This window comes from Sarcophilus harrisii, chromosome 3 (assembly GCF_902635505.1).
Source record: "Sarcophilus harrisii chromosome 3, mSarHar1.11, whole genome shotgun sequence".
NCBI classification, from domain to species: Eukaryota; Metazoa; Chordata; class Mammalia; order Dasyuromorphia; family Dasyuridae; genus Sarcophilus; species Sarcophilus harrisii.
The window spans coordinates 329,319,612-329,338,036 of record NC_045428.1 but is presented as its reverse complement, the minus strand read 5'-3'; the positions used below and the strand labels follow the sequence as shown (position 1 = coordinate 329,338,036).

The 18,425-nt window shown below is 37.0% G+C and overlaps 1 protein-coding gene across 9 annotated transcripts in view; it reads left to right on the top strand.

The window, feature by feature from the left end:
- The window catches only part of RALB (RAS like proto-oncogene B), a 103,222-nt gene that overhangs the window by 45,474 nt on the left and 39,323 nt on the right, over positions 1–18,425 (top strand). The window contains exon 1 of one of the 9 annotated variants that reach the window (XM_012544678.3): positions 8,541–8,773. The exons of 5 other annotated variants lie outside the window; for them this stretch is intronic. The gene's annotated coding sequence lies outside the window, so the exon portion shown is untranslated. Of the gene's footprint in view, positions 1–8,540; positions 8,774–18,425 lie in introns of those variants that run through there. 3 more of the 9 variants (XM_003763792.4, XM_012544673.3, XM_012544676.3) reach the window with 3 other exon arrangements.

Here is an 18,425-nt window from a genome sequence, read left to right as displayed (position 1 = left end):
TCTCATGTCTCTGGCTTTCTGGCAGGAGATAAGTGGCTTGTTTAATCTCCAGTCCTCTTCACTCACAGTTTATCATTGCATTGACTAGAGTTCTAGAGTCTTTCACAGTTGTTTTTCTTTATATTGTCATTATTTTTGTATAAATTGTTCTAATTCTGCTCTTTTTGTTTTCCCTTATTTTATAGAGATCTCAGTTTTCTCTGAAACTATCCATTCATCATTTCTTTCTTTCTTTTTTTTTTCTCTGAAGCAATTGGGGTTAAGTGATTTGCCCAGGGTCACACAACTAGGAAGTGTTAAGTGTCTGAGGCCAGATTTGGATTCAGGTCTTCTTGACTTCAGGGCTGGTGCTCTATCTATTACTGCACCATCTAGCTGCCCTATTTCATCATTTCTTAAAGCACAAAAATATTCCATTACATTCCTATACCATGATTTATTTATTCATTTCTCAATAAGTAGCATCCTCTTAGTTGTCAATTTCTAGCTAGTATGAAAATTAATGGTATAAATTTTTTATATATGGGTCCTTTTTCTCTTTTTTCTTTAAAATCTTTAGGAAGAATGGGTCTGGTAATGGCATAATTGAGTCAAAAATCTTTGTAATTTATTAACCTTAAGGGCATAGTTCCAAATTTGCTTTGCCAATTTATAGTTCCACCAACAGTACAGAATAGAATTTTTTTTAATGTAAGAGAATGGGAAGCCAGGCAGCACGAGTCTGAAATCAGGAAGACCTGAGTTCAATTCCAGTCTCAGACACTTACTAGCTGTGTGACTCTGAGCAAGTTACTTAACTATTTGCCTCAGTTTCCTCATCTGTAAGAAATGAGAAACCATTCTAGTATCTTTGCCAAGAAAATTCCAAATGGGGTCATGAAGAATCAGATGTGATTGAAAAACAATGATGTAAGAGAGGTATAGATTAAATTCTATTCCAGGTCAAGACAGAAGAATCAATATGAACTGGGAAGATCTGAGAATACTTATTATAGGAGATAACATTTCAGCTAGATCTTTTAAAGGAGGTAGTATTTCAATGGGATTTATGGGAATTTTATGGGAAAATCAATCACTGGACTAAATAATTTCCATATTTAGATTGATACATAAACTTCCAGTTTTAACTTAGAAATTATATAGTATCCAGGGACAATATAATATCTATAGTATCTTCTTGTTCTTTAATTGTTATCAGTGGTATAGGGCTGATCTCAAGATTGTAAATCCAAAAGATTAGGGCTATGTCTTATCTAAACTCCAAATCTCCTTCACCCCCTAGCGTGGTAAAGTGCTAGTAGTGGTTAATGTTTGTTGAAGGAACTACTGAATGTGTGAATGTGAAGGTGTTTACAAAACCATTCCTGAGAATGCTTTTTGGTACAGAGGAGAGGGAGTCTAAAAACCCTGGGCCTCACTAACAAAAATGAAAAATAGGAAGATTAATGCTTCCTATTTGCTATTTGCTTCATAGTTCTCATGCTCCCAAAATGATTAGAATAAACAGTATTCTTTGACCATTCAGATAATTTGGGCCCAGCTTCCTCTTTAACCATCCCTTTGGGCTCTGGATAAGTGTCATGAAATGAAGAATAAGAGTGGAGACCTATAGGTAGAGTACAGGAATCGATCAGTCATAGAATCAAAATATTTCAGAGGCCTAGAGGGAGCTTGGTGATAATAAAATTAAGATTTATTGACTGATTAAATATCTGTTAAGTGCCTATTATAGGTAAAAAAAAGCTAAATGCACACTTTGTGAATGATACAAATATAAGATAGAAATTCTGGAGGTTAGAGAGCTAAGAATTGCTCCTAAAACATCTCTTTAATGACAGTGGGTCAATGCAAGTTGGCAGGTGCAAATCATTTAATTTCTCAACTGGTTGTACCACTTTGAACATTCTCCACACCTCCTACTCAAACCCCCAAACCCTCCTTCCACTGAGTATCTCTTTACTCAGTTACTTTTTTGCTTCCTTTTGAGTGTTGTCTTCTTACATTAGATTATAAACACTTACCTTTTTTGATCATTTTTTTGTCTTTTGTTATTTTTTGTATCTCACTTCTGGTTCGTTGTACATAGTGGCATTTATAAATGTTTATTGACTGATTTAACCCAACACCTTCATTTTATAATGGAGAAAATTGAGATTCCAAAGAAATTAAGTGACTTACTCAAGTTGATTCAGTGATAGAGTTGGGCAACAGGTCAATATCCTTTCTACTATAACATGTTATCCTAAGAATTGCTCAAATGCCTTATATTCATTCATTCATCAAACACCTCAGTATCAGTTGTATACTATACAGTGGTAGGTATTAGAGATGCAAAGACAAAAGGAAAAGCAATCCCCATCCTCAGGAAGCCTACATTCTATTCACGGGAAATAACATTTATTTATTTATTTTAAAGATTTTTATTTTCAAAACATATGCATAGATAGTTTTCAACATTCATTCTTTTTTAATTTTTAAAGCTTTTTGTTTTCAAAACATATGCATGGAAAATTTGACAACATTGATTTTTTTCATAGCCTTGTGTTTCAGATTTTCCCCTCTTCCCCCCCACTCCCTTCCCTAGATGGCAAGCAATCCAATATATGTTAAACATGTTGAAATATATGTTAACAAGAGATATAACATTTAAACAGATAAATTCAATATAACTTTAGGAGAAAGAAAACATTAAAAAAACAGGGGATCAGGAAATTATTTATTGAAGGTAAAACCAGGCCACTTCATTATAAGGACTGTTAAATATAAAAACATAGTGAATAATAATAATGAGTGTGAATATATTAATGAATCATAATGAATGTGGATAATAGTCACTATATTTTTGTTTAGAAAAATAAGATGGTGTGACCATCAATTTTATTTAGGACAGATGTATTCTTCTGTTTGTCCACTTTGTAAGTCATTGCATTTTGCATTATATATTGTGTTATCATACAAAGAAGGCTAACACAGTATTTTACCTAAACTAATTGTAATTATTAATGAAAATCTATTATAAGAATATCATCCAGATTATTTTTACACATGATTTAAAAGTATGGAAGCTGTTGACTCCAATGATGAAAGTAGGTACGATAGGATTTTTTTTTTTTAAAGGTAGTATAAAACACCATCTTTTCCCTTAAGGAGTTTGTCATCTAAATAGAGAAGGCAAATCTCACATCTTTAAAATAATTAGAGAATAGCAAAGTGCCAAATAGTGGTTCTAGGTGGTGAGCTAGGAGACTAACAAGGAGCAGGCAGAGTGTGACTCTGCTATATTTTCTTAGTCATCTGAAAAAAAAAAACCCAACCCCAAAAACAATCATTTTAAATATTACCAAGAGATAACAAATCACTTAAGAGTACCATTGTTATTGGAAGAAATGGAAAATCTGAATGCCTTTGAATTTGTTCATTTGCTGTCTGATTTTCTCATTTAGGTTTGATAATAATCTAAATTTCTAAAATTGTTTTGGTTAAACTATTTCACAAAGAGAAATTCTTCCTATGCTGGCTTTTGATTTTTGATTTTTAAAGTAAATTATGGAGTTACAAACTAAAAAAAAAATGATAGTGTTACAAAAAAGGCAACATGGCTTGTGGAAGGAACCATAAGCAGAAAACTTGGGTTTGAATTTCCTTGGAGCAATTCATTAACTTTTTTGGGCTTCACTTTTCTCACTTATAAAATTACCTGGAGTGGGGACTAGAAAGATATGATTCAACTCTAAACTACTCCTATTGTAAATAGAAAAGCTCTACAATAGGGATTCTTAATCTTTTTTGTTTGTTTGTTTGGATCATATACCCCTTTGGTAATCTTCCTTTTACTCTCAGAATAATTTAAAACTATTTTTGATAATTAAATAATGTGCTAAATCTCAAAGATTGGTAAAAAGTAAAAATGTAACATTTTCTTTATCTAACTTCATGGATCTCCTTAAACTTCCCAGGGAATTCTTTGGACTCCAAGTAAAGGGGGAGGGAAACTGTTCCCTTTACTGAAACTGTGTTACCTCTAAGATTATCATTCTGAAACTGTGTTTCCTTTTGATCGGAGATCCCTTTTGAGGACTCTTCCCAAATAAGTTATATTTTGGGGATGCCAGACCCTTTGATTCAATTAGAAATCTTGGTGAAAAAGCACCCTTTTTGAAGTGTTGTTAATTCCAATAGGAGATCTGGGCCGGATACCAATAAGTATCTAGGAACTTTGGCTTTCTTTCAACCTGAAATCTGAGCCTCAAAGATTCCTTTTAAGGGGCAGTTTCTGAACCCACGCTTTGCAGAAGGTCCAGAGCAGCTTGCTAGGACCCCTGCCCGCTGAGAAGGCATTCTCTTCTCAGTGCCAGCCTCCATTTCCCTAATAGGACTTTGCTACTAAAGAAGTCAGTCTCTTAGTAAAACTAGCTTCCTATCCAACAATAAACTTTCATTTTTGCCAATTAATATTTCGGGTTTCATGAATTCTTTCATGAAGAACCTGCACTGACCATAAGGGGATTTTAACAACTCTCTTATTGCCACTAACCTCATTGCCACTAACTTCATCACAAGTTCAGAATCCCTACTTTGAGGAGGAAATGTTTCTCCAACTTTAAGGGTCTATTCTGGGCACTGGTAAAAGATATTTAATCAGGTATGGAATCATAGAGTTTTGGATGTGGAAAGAACATTGGATAGGGAATCACGACCTTGGACATTTTCCTTTCTGTAATTGCTTTATCTGTAATTGAACTAGGAGCTAAGGTGTTTTTTTTTCTTTTTTCAGTTCTAAAATTCTTTGTGATTCTAGGAGTTTGAAGAGGGAATGTTACTTCTCATATATAAAAATGAAATTGAACTTGGAACCAGGATACCTGGGTTTAGATCCTGCTTTAGACACAAATACCAGTGATCATGGGTTAACTTAAGCTTTCAAAGCCTTATCTGCAAAAAAGGGATAATACTATTTGTACTAGCTGTTTCATAGGATTGTTGAGGGAAGTGCTGAATAAATCTTAATATATTATATAAGAGTGAGTTTTTGCTGTTATAATCGATGCACTAACACATGTATATAGCTATCTAGTTACTTATGGATTCTTAACATTTGTGAATGGGAATAGAGCTTCAAATCCTCCAAAATCTGTGAAATACAAAAATAATCCATATTTTGTCTTTTGGAATTAGTTTTGAATACAGACATAAATATGCTGAAACATGCACTTAATACAGAGATTGCAAACTAAGAAGTAGGCTTGTGACTACATATGAAGGATTTTTGCTTTGGGTGTGGAAGATGAAAGATGAAGATAGAAGACAGTGGGTGAACATGAGACGTAAGTGAAAAAGGAGAGAATCAAAACAAGGCAAATGATCAGAGAGAACAAGGAGTGGAGGAAAAAAATGAATTAAGAATATTAACATTGGGATTAAAAACTGTTGGCTTTACCTTTCTTTTTTCACTTCTCTGTCTCTTTCTTCCTAAGCATTATAGATATTTTTTATTTTTGTTGGTCTTTCTATTTAATGTACTTAGCACATTTACATGCAAACATATGTATGTATATATGTGTGAAAAAGGCCATTCTCTGTCATTTTATTTAGCCTTAATCACTGACTAAGTAATTAGTAATTAAGTAATCAGTAAAACTGAGACCTTTAGCTTAAAAAGGTCTTTCACTGCATCCTAAAGTCATCTCCAGTCATCCTGATCTGTCTTGTGGCTGGACTCTCCTCTCTGGAGGAAAAAATGAAGCTGGTGACTTTGCACAGCCCTTCCTCCCTTCAGTCCAAGTCACCTGTCTGTCATAACATCGCTTCTTTCATGTCACCATTCCCTTCCAGAAGGAAACACACACAACAGCAATGACTATAATAGATCTATCCTTTTTTCTTCCTTCCCTCCCTTCTTTCTTCCATCCTTCTTTCTCTCCCTTCTGCTTCCTTCCCTCCCATCCACATTTTTTTTTATACTTCTCCCTCCTTTCCTTCCCAACTGTAACAGGTCCCTTCTTCCCGCCTTTCTCTTTCTCCCATATCCTTCTTTCCCTCCCTCACACTCAAATACAAAGCAGATACAAGGTAAATATAGAGCAATTTAGGAATAGGGGACTGGTAGCTGAGAGAGTCAGAGGAGATTTCATGTTGAAGGTAGCATTTTTTGGGAGCTAAGGATTAAAAAAAAAGCACATATCAGAGGAGTGCATTCCAGATATGGGGTTCAGTAGGTCCAAAGTCAAGGAGATAAGAAATAGATTATCCTGTGGAGTAAGTTTGGCTGGAATGTAGAGTATGTAAAGGCAGATAATGTATTAACTTGGTAAGGGTAATCTGGGACCAGATTATGAAGGCCTTTAAATGGTCAACAGAAGAGTTCACATTTTATTTTAGAATGTTTCTTGAGCAGAGATGTTTCAAGGTGAGATCCATATTTTAGGGAAATCACTTTGACACCTTTGTGGAAGAAGGGATTGGAGAAGGTAGAGATTAGTCTGTAAGGTTTTTGCAAAAGTCAGGCAAAGGTTGGTGAAGGCTGAATAAGGATGGTGGCTATGAATTAGGATAGGTGGAAATTAGGTGGCAGAGTGGTTTAAACCTCAGGTCTAAAGTCAGGAAGACCTAAATTCAAATCTAGCATTAGATACCACTGTGTGACCTTAGACATTTAACCTGTTTCCTTCAGTTACTTCAACTATAAAATGGAGAAATGGAGCACCTCCTCCCAAGTTTGTTGAAGATCAAATGAGAGTATTTGTAAAGCACAGTGCCTGACACATAGTAGGTCCTTTATAAAATTCTAACAATTATTTTTAGTTGAGAAAGGGACAATTGACTTTGAAGACCTGGCAACTGATTGTGTATAGGGTGTGGAGAGTGAAAAGATGAGGATGACAAGAGGATTTGAATCTGTATAACTGACAGACTAGTGATACCCACAACAGAGCTAGGCAAGTGGGAAACAGGGGTGTTTTTTTTGGGAAAGACTGCAAAACCCCAGTCTGTTTTGGACAGTTGAGTTTGAGACCTACAAGACATCCCATCCAAAAGGTATTTATGATGTGGGATTGATTGGAACTCAAGGAGGGTAGACTTAGATTTTAGAGTTATCCCTGTACACATAATTGAACTCATAGGAGCTAATGAAGTTATTAAGAAAGGAAATATATACATATATTGAGAAGAGGGCCCAGGGGCAGAGATGGAGTTTTAGGTTTAGTAGTAGAAACCCTGACTAATAGACTTAGCTCAGTCACTTACCCTAAGGAATTTATGTTAAGTCACTTAACCCTGAGAACCTCACAGCAAGGATTAGGTTTGTTTTGTTTGCCTCTAGAGGATAGAAGGATAGGGGAATTTCAGAAAAGTAAATTTAGGCTTGAAGCAAGGATACTTGGTAGTAGTGGGGTTAACCCAATGCCTGCTAATTTGTAGAGGAACAATACCTTTTACAGGTACCACCTTTGAGATACTGTACTGAGTTACAACTTTTAAATTCCATGACTAGATGATCTAAATATTTTGGATAGACAGATTTCAGGGAGCCCTTGAACTTGAAATAGCAAAAAAAGAGAGAAATTACATTAATTTTCACTATCCTCTAACTGCAAGTTAGCATTTCTTCAAATTATTTCTAAATCAATTATTTATTTAATTAATATATTCAATTATTATATTATATAATTAATACATAATATTTTATTATAATATAATATATTATAATTAATATAATTATTATATAATATTTAATTAATTATAAATTAAATAAATAAATTCTGAGAAGGCAGTTCGAGCAGCCTGACAAAGGGACGTGGTGGATGTCTACCTAAAGAGAAGATACACCAACAGGGATTTCCCTACTCTAGCAAAATCAGTTTTTTTTAAAAAAAAATCCTCTTGCTTGGGAGGCCCTTAATTCTTGACTGATGCAAAGCCTGAGAAATCCTGCTTTATTGAGGGACCTCGCTTTACTGATTGCCTTAAAACCTGGGGCACCCGAATGCCCCTACCTGGTCTTTTCCCTCGGACGCTGTAAGTAAGCCGGGAGAGGACTCGGCAAGGATTGGGTCCCAGGCTGCATTTTGCAGAGGAGTACAAATAACAGGAGAAATGACCAGCAGGAATCTCGGGGCGCTCGGGTCGGGGTCCCCCGGGGCTGCGCTCCGGGCGTCCCTCTCCCACCCTGCCCCTGCCCCGGGCACGCTTTCCCGGCGGGTTTGAAAGCGTCTTTCACGCCCGGGTTCCGACGACTGATCCTGACTCTGCAGATGCTTCTTTAAGGGCCGCCCTCCCAGCCCCTCGCCCCCAGCTCCCTCCGCAGCCCAGAGCCCTGGGGAGAGAAGGAGGAGGGGAGCACAGCTGGGGAGCGCGCCCGCTCTACTGGGGCCGGCTTCCCCGGAGTCCCGCCTCCTCATCCCTCGTGACCCGTGGGCCTCGCCCCGCCCCTCGCCGTCTATTGGCTGCGGGGCCCGAGAGGGCGGTAACGGAACCCCGCTCGGAAACGGGTAGGAGGTGAGCGCGCGCTCCCGGGCCCCGCCGGGTTTCCTCGGCGACGGCGGGGGCGCGCCTCCGGGAGCGTGCCTGGGCGGCTCAATGACAATACTGAGGAGGCGGCGGCGGCGGTGGCGGCGGAGGGTGGCCCGGCTGCCGGCGGGGGAGGAGGAAGGAGAAATTTAAAAGCGTCCGAGAATAAGAGGAGGTGGGTCGGGCCGGGCCGGGCCGGACCGAAGAAGTAGAAGAAGAAAGAGAAGTACGAAAGGAGGAGAGGGCCGGACGCTCGCAGGTCCAGGTAACGGCCGCGGCAGGGGGGCTGAGGGAGGGGTCGGTAAGGGGCGGGCCTGTGGAGCATCGGGCGTGGCCCCGGCCCTCCCCTTCCCTTTCCTCTTCTCTCCCCCTCCCCATGGGGGGAGGGGCGCCTCAGAGAGGAGAAAATGGGGCAAGTGGGGGGGGCATCTCCTCCCTATTGCTTCCCTCACCCCTCATCCTATGAGGGCCCGAGCCTGTTAGAGATTCTCTTCCGTCTCCCTGAGTAAAACTTCCAGAACAGGTTGAGATTTCATCGGACCGAATCTCCGTGTCCTTTACCTGCCTCCCCCATTCCCTCCTTCCCCTCCCCCCCAGCCTTCAGGCTGGGCGTCTCCCCCCCAGCCCGGCTCCTTAGTCACCTCCACCTGGGTAGCTGCAGGTTGGCTCCGTCTGTCGAAACGTGCAAAAAAGGGAGTGTGTCGTTCCGCCCGTGGACGAAGGCAGAAGGCCCTCGGTCCCCTTGCTTTCCCCGTAGAAAGCACCCGCTCTTAACGGATGAGAGACATCCCTTACTGACCCTTCTCCCACTCCTCCAAGCCTCCTCCCCGCCCCCACCGCTGGGCTCTGCTCCTCGGCTCTCTCCCCAGAAGTGTAGAGCTTCCACTTCCTACCTCTCTGAAAGGCAGGCCTCCGCTGAATGCGCTCCCTCCCTCGTTCCCGCAGCCGGTGTCATGTTCGGGATTCTCAGGCTCGCCGAGTTAGGCAAAGTTGCCCGCGTCGGGCTGGGCGGGCGAAGCCGCCCAGCGAAGCCTCTCCTCCCGATCCGCGCCCTCTCCCGTTGGGATCCCCGTTACCCAGGCTCCCAGCACCCCGCGTGCGGCATTTTGCACTTTCATTCATTAATCACATCTTCCCCAGCCATACACCAAAATAGTTTCTTTTTGGCAAGCTTCACGCTCTGTGTTTGTGATGCAGGCAGTAAGCTGCGCTATTGCCAGTCCTCCAAATGTTTCTAGGTGCAATGCCATATGCTTAAAGTGATGTCGGATAAAAATATTATACCGATTGGTATTGAGATCATTGAGATCTGACACTCCAGGTCAGTCTTTGGAACTTATTGGAAACAAAGTGAAAATCAAAAAATTGTCAAAAATTTTGGGGAGAATTTAGCAAGCTTGTAAAAACTTTTTTTGGCTGCTTATTTAATGTTTAAACTGATTGATGCTACTTAGTGGGCTATTTATCTGTTTGGTTCGATATCTTTTAGTTGGACCTCTACAGTTTTACTGAAAAGAACTTTCAACTTAACTCTTTAAAGTCATTTATTTTATTTTGGGCCAGATGACTGTTCAGAGGGGATGGGTAGCAGGCATCTTGGCCATATAAATCATATCTGAGGCTCTGGGACATGCTGTCAAGATTTTTATGTTAAGAAACCTGATAAAAGAAATAATGTGTCAGCAGAAAGTAAAGATCCAAAGTGGAAAAACTGTGGAGGAGAAGCATGGGGCAACAACAGTGGAATAAACTTTGGCTTTAGAAGAACTGAGTTTGAATTTGGGCAAGTCATGTAACCTTTTGGGAACTCCAGCTCCTTCTCTCTGATATGGGAATGATAGTTGTACTCACCACTTCAAATGTGTTATATAAGAAATTACGTTAATTTAGAAGTCTGTATAGGAGTTTGTGATGTGCAGTTAAATTCTTTACTTGACATTTAAAGTTCTTTGCACACTGGCTCCATCCTACCTTTCCAACCTTATATCATGTCATGTTACATTACATTGTAACTGGCTAATCTTGCATTCCTTCTCTTGTTTCAGTGACTTTGCATAGACAGTTCTTCCTACTAGGAAAGCAGGCCTTTCTTTTAAGGATTCTTTTGACTCCTTAACTTCTTAGGAGGCTCAAATACCACTTACAGAAATCTTTTTGTTGTTAGCTTTTGCTGATAATTTTTAGTGCTCTTTTCTTCCTCAAATTATCTTGTATTTATGTACCTGAGCACATGTATCTTCACCTCCTGTCTTCCACCCAAGTAAGTTCTTTGAAGGTAACAACTGGGTTTTGTTTGCTTCTGCTTTAATTGTCCCTTGTTCATAGTAAAACTGAATTATCATCCAGGAGCATTCTGTTGGCTCTACCACCAAAATTATGAATTTTCTTGTGGCTTTAGTTCTTGGAATATTACACAACTGTAAAAGTATGTTCATGAAACTTTGTGCCATAGTTAATGGTTATGAATCTGAAATTGGAACAATCCTTTGCATTCTGTGACTAACTTTATATAATAATGATAAGGAATTAATTTAATTGAAAAGCAGCTGTAGTCTCTTTGGATTGATGGATTTTAAGTTTATTTAATTTTTCTGACAGGGACCCCTTTCAAACTCTGTTTTCCAACTCCTTAATATTGTATGTATACAGTAATATGAATGATTGAATGTATATTTCTGGGGAGAATCCAAAAATGCAGGGCTTGTTTGAGATGGGTGAGAAATAGAGGATTATCTATTACTTATAATAAATAACTGATTTATGTTTGGTGTTACAAAGTATTTCATCTTCATCTGTTTTCTGACTGGAAAATACAGACTCCAAGATGGAGGGGAAAAATTGGACCAAACTATTGACGATAGGACCCTTTATTCAAGGAACATGAAGTAATCTTTGTGACTCAGTTTGTGAACCATTTGATAATGGTGGTCTCTCAGCCTGATTTCAAATTACTATTTAGCCCAGAGCTACTTGGCAAATAAATGTGATCTCTGATCATAAATTTTGCAGACATGAAGATGCCATTTATGATCTTCACAAATGTGATATCTAGAACACATATATATTTATGTCTCCATTGAAATACACATCATAAGAATTGACAGCTTAGATGTATAGTGGGTAGATTAGGGAGTGGATATGTAATTGTATTACCAGGTAGATGACAGCTCAGACTGGATGTCAGAAAATGAATGCCTAAGGAGGATGATTGATTGTTAGTATGAACACAGAATGAGAGTTGTTCTTTAACTTTAAACTAATCATAACAATGGCATAATATCTGTAAACCGTTTTCTTGAGTGATCCTCATGATTTGAAGCTTTAGGCACCTTTTTAGGTTTTCCTTTAAAAAAATAAACAATAAACTAACAATGCAAAGGTACTAGTCACAGTTGCTATTATTTTTTTTTGAAACCTGAACAGAATTATAATTTGAGATTGCTATAAATTCCTAGCCTAATAAATGAAAAAATTGCTATTGATTTAAAAAATATATCAAATAAAATTATTGCAGTTGAAATATTGTAAATTTTTTATCATAAATATCAAATCATCAAAGAAAAAATTGAAAATTGATGCTATTAAAAAAAATCATACATAAACCCTATAAATGTTTTTATGGTTCATTTATGTCTTTGTGATTCCATATGGAGTTGTTTTTTTTTTTTTTTTTTGGCAAAGATACTGGAGTGGTTTGCCATTTCCTTCTCCTGTGGATGTAGGCAAACAGTTAAGTGACTTGTCCGGGGTATATGCATATTTTGTATACATGCATGCATATACACATATATGGAAAAACGTATATAAATATATATATATATATACACACACACATAATATGTGTATATGTATGTATACATACACACACATACACACATATACATATTTAACTTAGACTAGGACCAATCAACTAATAAGCATTCATTAAACCCTCACTATGCATCAGGCACTGTATTAACACTGGAGATAATAAAGAAAAAACAAAAAATAGTGCCTACTCTCAAGGAACTTAAATTCAAATGAAGGTGATAACATGTATATATATACATACACATATATATATATATATGTAGACTTACAAAATGGATAAAGATTACTTTGGAGAGAAAGGCACTAGTAGGGTGACTGCAGAGCAGGGAAGTTAATCTCTTTCTTGAAGGGAGCCAAAGATATAAGTGACCAGGAGATGGGAAAAGGGCAATTGAGCATTTTAGGCATGAGGAACAACCAATGCGAAGGTTTGAAGGGAAGAGATGGAATGTGAGGAACAGAAAGAAGAGTCCTAGGAAATGTGTAACAGTGGAAAGATAGGAAAAGACCAATTTATGAAAAGTTTTAAATGCCAGATTGCTTGTAGAGTTAGCCAGAAGCCAGTAGGGCAGTGATATAGTCTCTGAAAATGAGTTTGGCAGCTGTGTGAAGAAGGGATTGGAGCAGAGAGAGATGAGGCAAGACAGAAAAGAAGATGAAGAGGGTATGAACCAGGGGTGGTATCTGTGTTACTGGGGAGAAGAGAACATGGAGGAACTCTTCTTTTAGACTGATTAGTACATTATATATGATTTTAAAAATTAATTGTTTTTGTAAAATTCAGTAAAAAAAAGGACAGAAATGGAAGGAAATTTAGAAATCATTTGACCTAACTCATCTCTCGTCTTAATAGGGTCATAGATGGAATTGGAAAGGAGTCTGTGGGCTATCTAGAACAACCCTCTTATTTTGTACATGCCTTAGGAAGTTGTTACTTGCCCAAGTTCACATGAGTAAGCATCATCTTTGAGACTTTCTGAGTCCAGGGCCTCTGACTCATAGGTGCTTTTTCAACTTTTCATAATCTTTCCACTGTGCTCAGTTTTACATGGGGAGAAACTATAACCCAGAGGCAGTAACTTGCACAGGGTTACACAGGCATAAGGAACACTGTTGAGATTTACCTTTATGTCCTCTGATTCTAAATTTTTTTCCCCCTATTGTATGTTGTATTCTTTACCACATTTCCCCTTGTAAGCTGAAGAAAGTATTTGGCTGTTATTTCTTTACATTCTCAAAAGAGTATTTTGTTCTCAAAAGAGTCATGATTTCAGCTATCTCAAACTCTTTGTGACCCCTTTGGGATTTTCTTTCAAAGTAACTGGAATAGTTTCTCATTTCCTTCTGATCATTTTACAGATGAGAAAACAGACAAAAGAGGGATAAGTGATTTGCTAGTAAGTATCTGAAGCTGAATTTGAACTCAGATCCTCCTGATTTCAGGTCCAGTGCTCTGTATTTATAGGGCTGTCTAGCTTCCCTCAACAGAGAATAGTGTATGTCTAAAGAAAGATCCTTGAATGTCTCCAACATTGCAAAATTGAAAGAAAATTTAAGACTTTATGGTAATTGGCCTCTTGCCTTACACATTATAGGTCTTTGATAAGTATCAATTATTATTTTTTGTGTGACCAGACATTTTTGTACCTCTTTCCTTTTTCTTTTTAGCCCGATCTAACGTGTGTTTTCATTAATTATAAGATTATAGTAAGGAATTAAAGCAGAGCTGGAGTTTTGACCGTATTGGTGTTTTTTTTTTAATATGTATACTTTGCAGCTTAGCATTTATTTATGGATTTTAGCATCAGATGCTAAAATGATTCTGTTAAATAGCCAAACATGTAGTAGTTTTGGAGGTTTAAAAATTGAGCTTAATTTAAATACTTATGGGATCATTAGACTTAGATGTTTAGGGTTTCCAACCCTTTAAATAAGTTGGTAAAAAGAGCAATACTGAAAGGATTTACTTGAAGGGTTTTTAAATTGAGTATTAATCTTCAGTATTATCTGAAAAGCAGTAGTTGTCATAGAGGCATACTGCACTCTTGGGGAACAAAAACTTCCTTTTGACCTTTTATCTTGAAACAGTAAATTTTAACTCACCAGCCTTTTCTCCTCCCCTCCTCCCCCGGGCTTAAAAACTGTTAGAAACTACAATAATGCCTCAATTAACAAATCCTTTGGGAATGAAGATTCAATTCAACCATAAATTATGTGTGTTTATGACCATCGATGAGAAGACTTCAGATTATTGCTTCTTTTTCTTCCTCCTCCATTGAAAGTAAACCCAGGCCCATTTTTAGCCAAATTGGAAATGCATTAAAATTTGTTTAATCTTCCTTTGTTGGGCCTTTCTGCCCATTTGGTATTGACTAATTCCTGCTTTTTTTAGAAGTTGAGGATCCCTTTATTTTCTCCTTATCACTTTTTCCCTAAATTAGTTGCATTCATCCCTAAGTGTTTATGTTAAATTTAGGTGGGTTTATGGAAGGATGGAGATAAGGGAGTTCAATTTTTAAAATTTATCTGTATTGGCTCTGTCATGGAAGTTGTTAGAACATTTATCCTATGTACCTCTGTACTATGCTGGACTTGTGTCTCAGGCTACAAATTTAAAATTTTGATGGTGGACCGAACAGTATGATCCTAAATATTTATGTAATAATAAACAACTCACATTTATACATATTTACCATTTTTAAAGTGATTTTAGTCATAATCCTGGATGGTAGTTAGTATAAGTATTAAATACTGTTAGTGAAGATTAAGATTTTCATTGTGTTACCTTGACCAACATTTGTATTTTACATTTACATTCCACAAATCTAATTGTGGAATGCCATTAGAATTTTATGCATCAACATGCTGGTGGTGAATTTGGGGGATGGGATAAGGAGAATTACTGTTAATTTTGGTCTGGAAGATAAACTTTTCTTAGTCCTTTTAAGTTCTCCTTCCTGTCCCTGTTGCTCTTTGTTTCTGGTAGTATATGTTGGCTATAGTATTGTTGCTTTTAAAGGGGAGAAACTAATGTCTTTTAGGCACTGACGTCTTTTATGTAAGTGTATGGATTCTTTTAAAGTTCCTAAATCAACTTTAATCTGTTGTTCTTTGCATATGTGCAAAACCTTTCCATATTCTCTGGGAGAAATAACCTGTCTTTCCAAAATCATTTTGTTAAATATGAAGGTAAAAGCGAACTTATCTTATCCTGAAAGTGTGGAAATATTTTTGCAAAGAAGCAAACTGGGGAGGGATAATTAACATCTTGAAAGGCATTAATAATTAGTGATTTTCTGGATTGAAGAGCACCTAGGTAGTTGATTAGTGCAGTAAATATATCTCTGGGCCTGAAATCAGAAAGACCAGAATTCAAATGTAACCTTTGACATTTATTAGTTGTACATATATAGGACTGCTTGCCATCTAGGGGAGGGGGTGGAGGGTGGGAGGGAAAAATCAGAACAGAAGTGAGTGCAAGGGATAATGTTGTAAAAAAAAAATTACCCTGGCATGGATTCTGTCAATAAAAAGTTATTATAATAATAATAAAAAAGACATTTATTAGTTGTATAACCCAGGCAAGTCATCTAATTTCTTTTTGCCTCATTTTCTGCAATTGTAAAGGCTAATAATGATCAAATGAGATATTTTTAAAGCACTTAAGCATAGTGCCTGGCACACAGTTGCTACACAACTATTAATTCTGTTTCCCTTTCCTTATCTAAAATTAAGTTGTAGTTAACTGGAACAATTTATCTCAGAATACTATATTCACATAAGAAGCTCACGATAAAGTATTTTGAGAAAGGTAGTTTCAAGGGGAAATGGAAATATATTATTTTCAGGCATTTGCTTGAAATGGTAAAAATGATAAATGATAAAATGATGAATGAAAAATGATAAAAAATGGTAAAAAGAAATGTTAGTTGTTTGCTTGTCTAATTTCAGAAGAAAACAAATTTTAGGCTCAGAGTTTTAAAGGATCTATAACTATTGGCCAGTATTCTTGACTTTATTGCTGGCAAAATCCTTGAACATATAATTTAAGGGATGGTTAATGAGCATCTAGAATAGAAAACAATGATTGCAAAAAGTCCATCTGACTTCATCAAGAATAGATCATAGATATGGAGCTTTGAAAGGGTCTCTGAGGCCTTTTAATCCGACCTCCTTACATGCCTGGTGAAACTGAGAACTCCCAGGAGTGAAGTGACTCACCATAAATTGAACAGGAAGAAAGTAGCAAAACTAGAATTTTTATCCAAGCTTTTGATTCGTCCCAGTGCTGCTTTCACTGGATGGTCATACCAGACTAATCTTATTTCCCTTTGCAAACCTTAAAGTATTATTATAAATTCTAGCTATTGCTAGTTTTTATTAATATAGTTTATCTAGATTTTAGCAGAACATTGGACAGATTTGCATAGTCTTTCTGTGATAAAGATTGTTAAGGAACACTGGTTCTAGATTCATAGGCTATGTATCCAAACTATAGCTTTATCACTTAATTTTCCTTAGCTTCTCTAAAGTAGGACTAGATGGCCTTTTGAGGCCTTTCTAGCTTTAAAGATAAGATAATGTGATTCTTTTTTTTTTTTTTTTATTTAATAGCCTTTTATTTACAGGATATATACATGGGTAACTTTACAGCATTAACAATTGCCAAACCTCTTGTTCCAATTTTTCACCTCTTACCCCCCCCCCCCACCCTCTTCCCTAAATGGCAGGATGACCAGTAGATGTTAAATATATTAAAATATAACTTAGATACACAATAAGTATATATGACCAAAACATTATTTTGCTGTACAAAAAGAATCAGACTCTGAATTATTGTACAATTAGCTTGTGAAGGAAATCAAAAATGCAGGTGTGCATAAATATAGGGATTGGGAATTCAATGTAATGGTTTTTAGTCATCTCCCAGAGTTCTTTTTCTGGGTATAGCTAGTTCAGTTCATTACTGCTCCATTAGAAATGATTTGGTTGATCTTGTTGCTGAGGATGGCCTGATCCATCAGAACTGGTCATCATCTAGTATTGTTGTTGAAGTATATAATGATCTCCTGGTCCTGCTCATTTCACTCAGCATCAGTTCGTGTAAGTCTCTCCAGGCCTTTCTGAAATCATCCTGTTGGTAGATAATGTGATTCTTAAAGGACTAGAAAATAGTCTAGTTAGCTGGCTTCTGAACTGGTAGAATGACTGGAGACAAAGAGTACTCAGTAGTTCAGTGTCAGTTTGGAATGAGTCTTATAGAATGCCCCAGGATCGTTGTTTAACCTATCTGCTGTTTGTTATTGTTTTGTTTTATCAATGACTTGGAAAAATTTTAGATGGCACATTTATCACATTTCTAGAGATCATAAAACAAAGATTCTCAACTCCTTGTATGACAGAATGTTTCTGAAAGCTATAATGTACTTGTATTGAGTCTAATAAAATGAAATTTCATAGGAATGAATATAAAATCTTATGTTTCTATTAAATCAATTTCTCAAACACACAGTAAGGAAACAGATAGATGTCTGGTGTCAACCAAGAAAGCTAGTTCTTTCTTGGGCTAATGGTTAGTGGTCTAGAATAAAGAGGTGATTTAGTCACCTCTTACTTGATGTCTTGTCTAGTAAAATTAAATTCTTTGAGATCAGGGACTTTTTCATTTTTGTCTATGTATCCAGAGTTCCTGCCACAGAACAAATGTTTAATAAATATTTATTTGATTGATGTAACCCTATTGTTCTTTGTTCTATTTAGTTCACATCTGGAATACTATAATCAATTTTGAGTGTTACCTTTTAGGAAGAATATTAATAAGGTGTAGAATGTCCGGAGGAGAGTAGCCATGATAGTCAAGAAAACGAAACTATATGAGAATTGGTGGAAAGAATTGGGGACATTTAGATTGTTAAAGAGATGATTTAACAGGAAAGTGATAGTCACTTTTAAGGATTTAAAAGACTATATTGTAATGAAAGGATTGTTCTTGTTCTGCTTGGTGTTAGGGGGCATAACTACAAGTTTTGGTTAGATGATGCAGTGGAAAAAAGTGCTTCAAGAAGTTATTGTTCTCCATTATTAAAGGTTTTTAAGTAAATGTCATT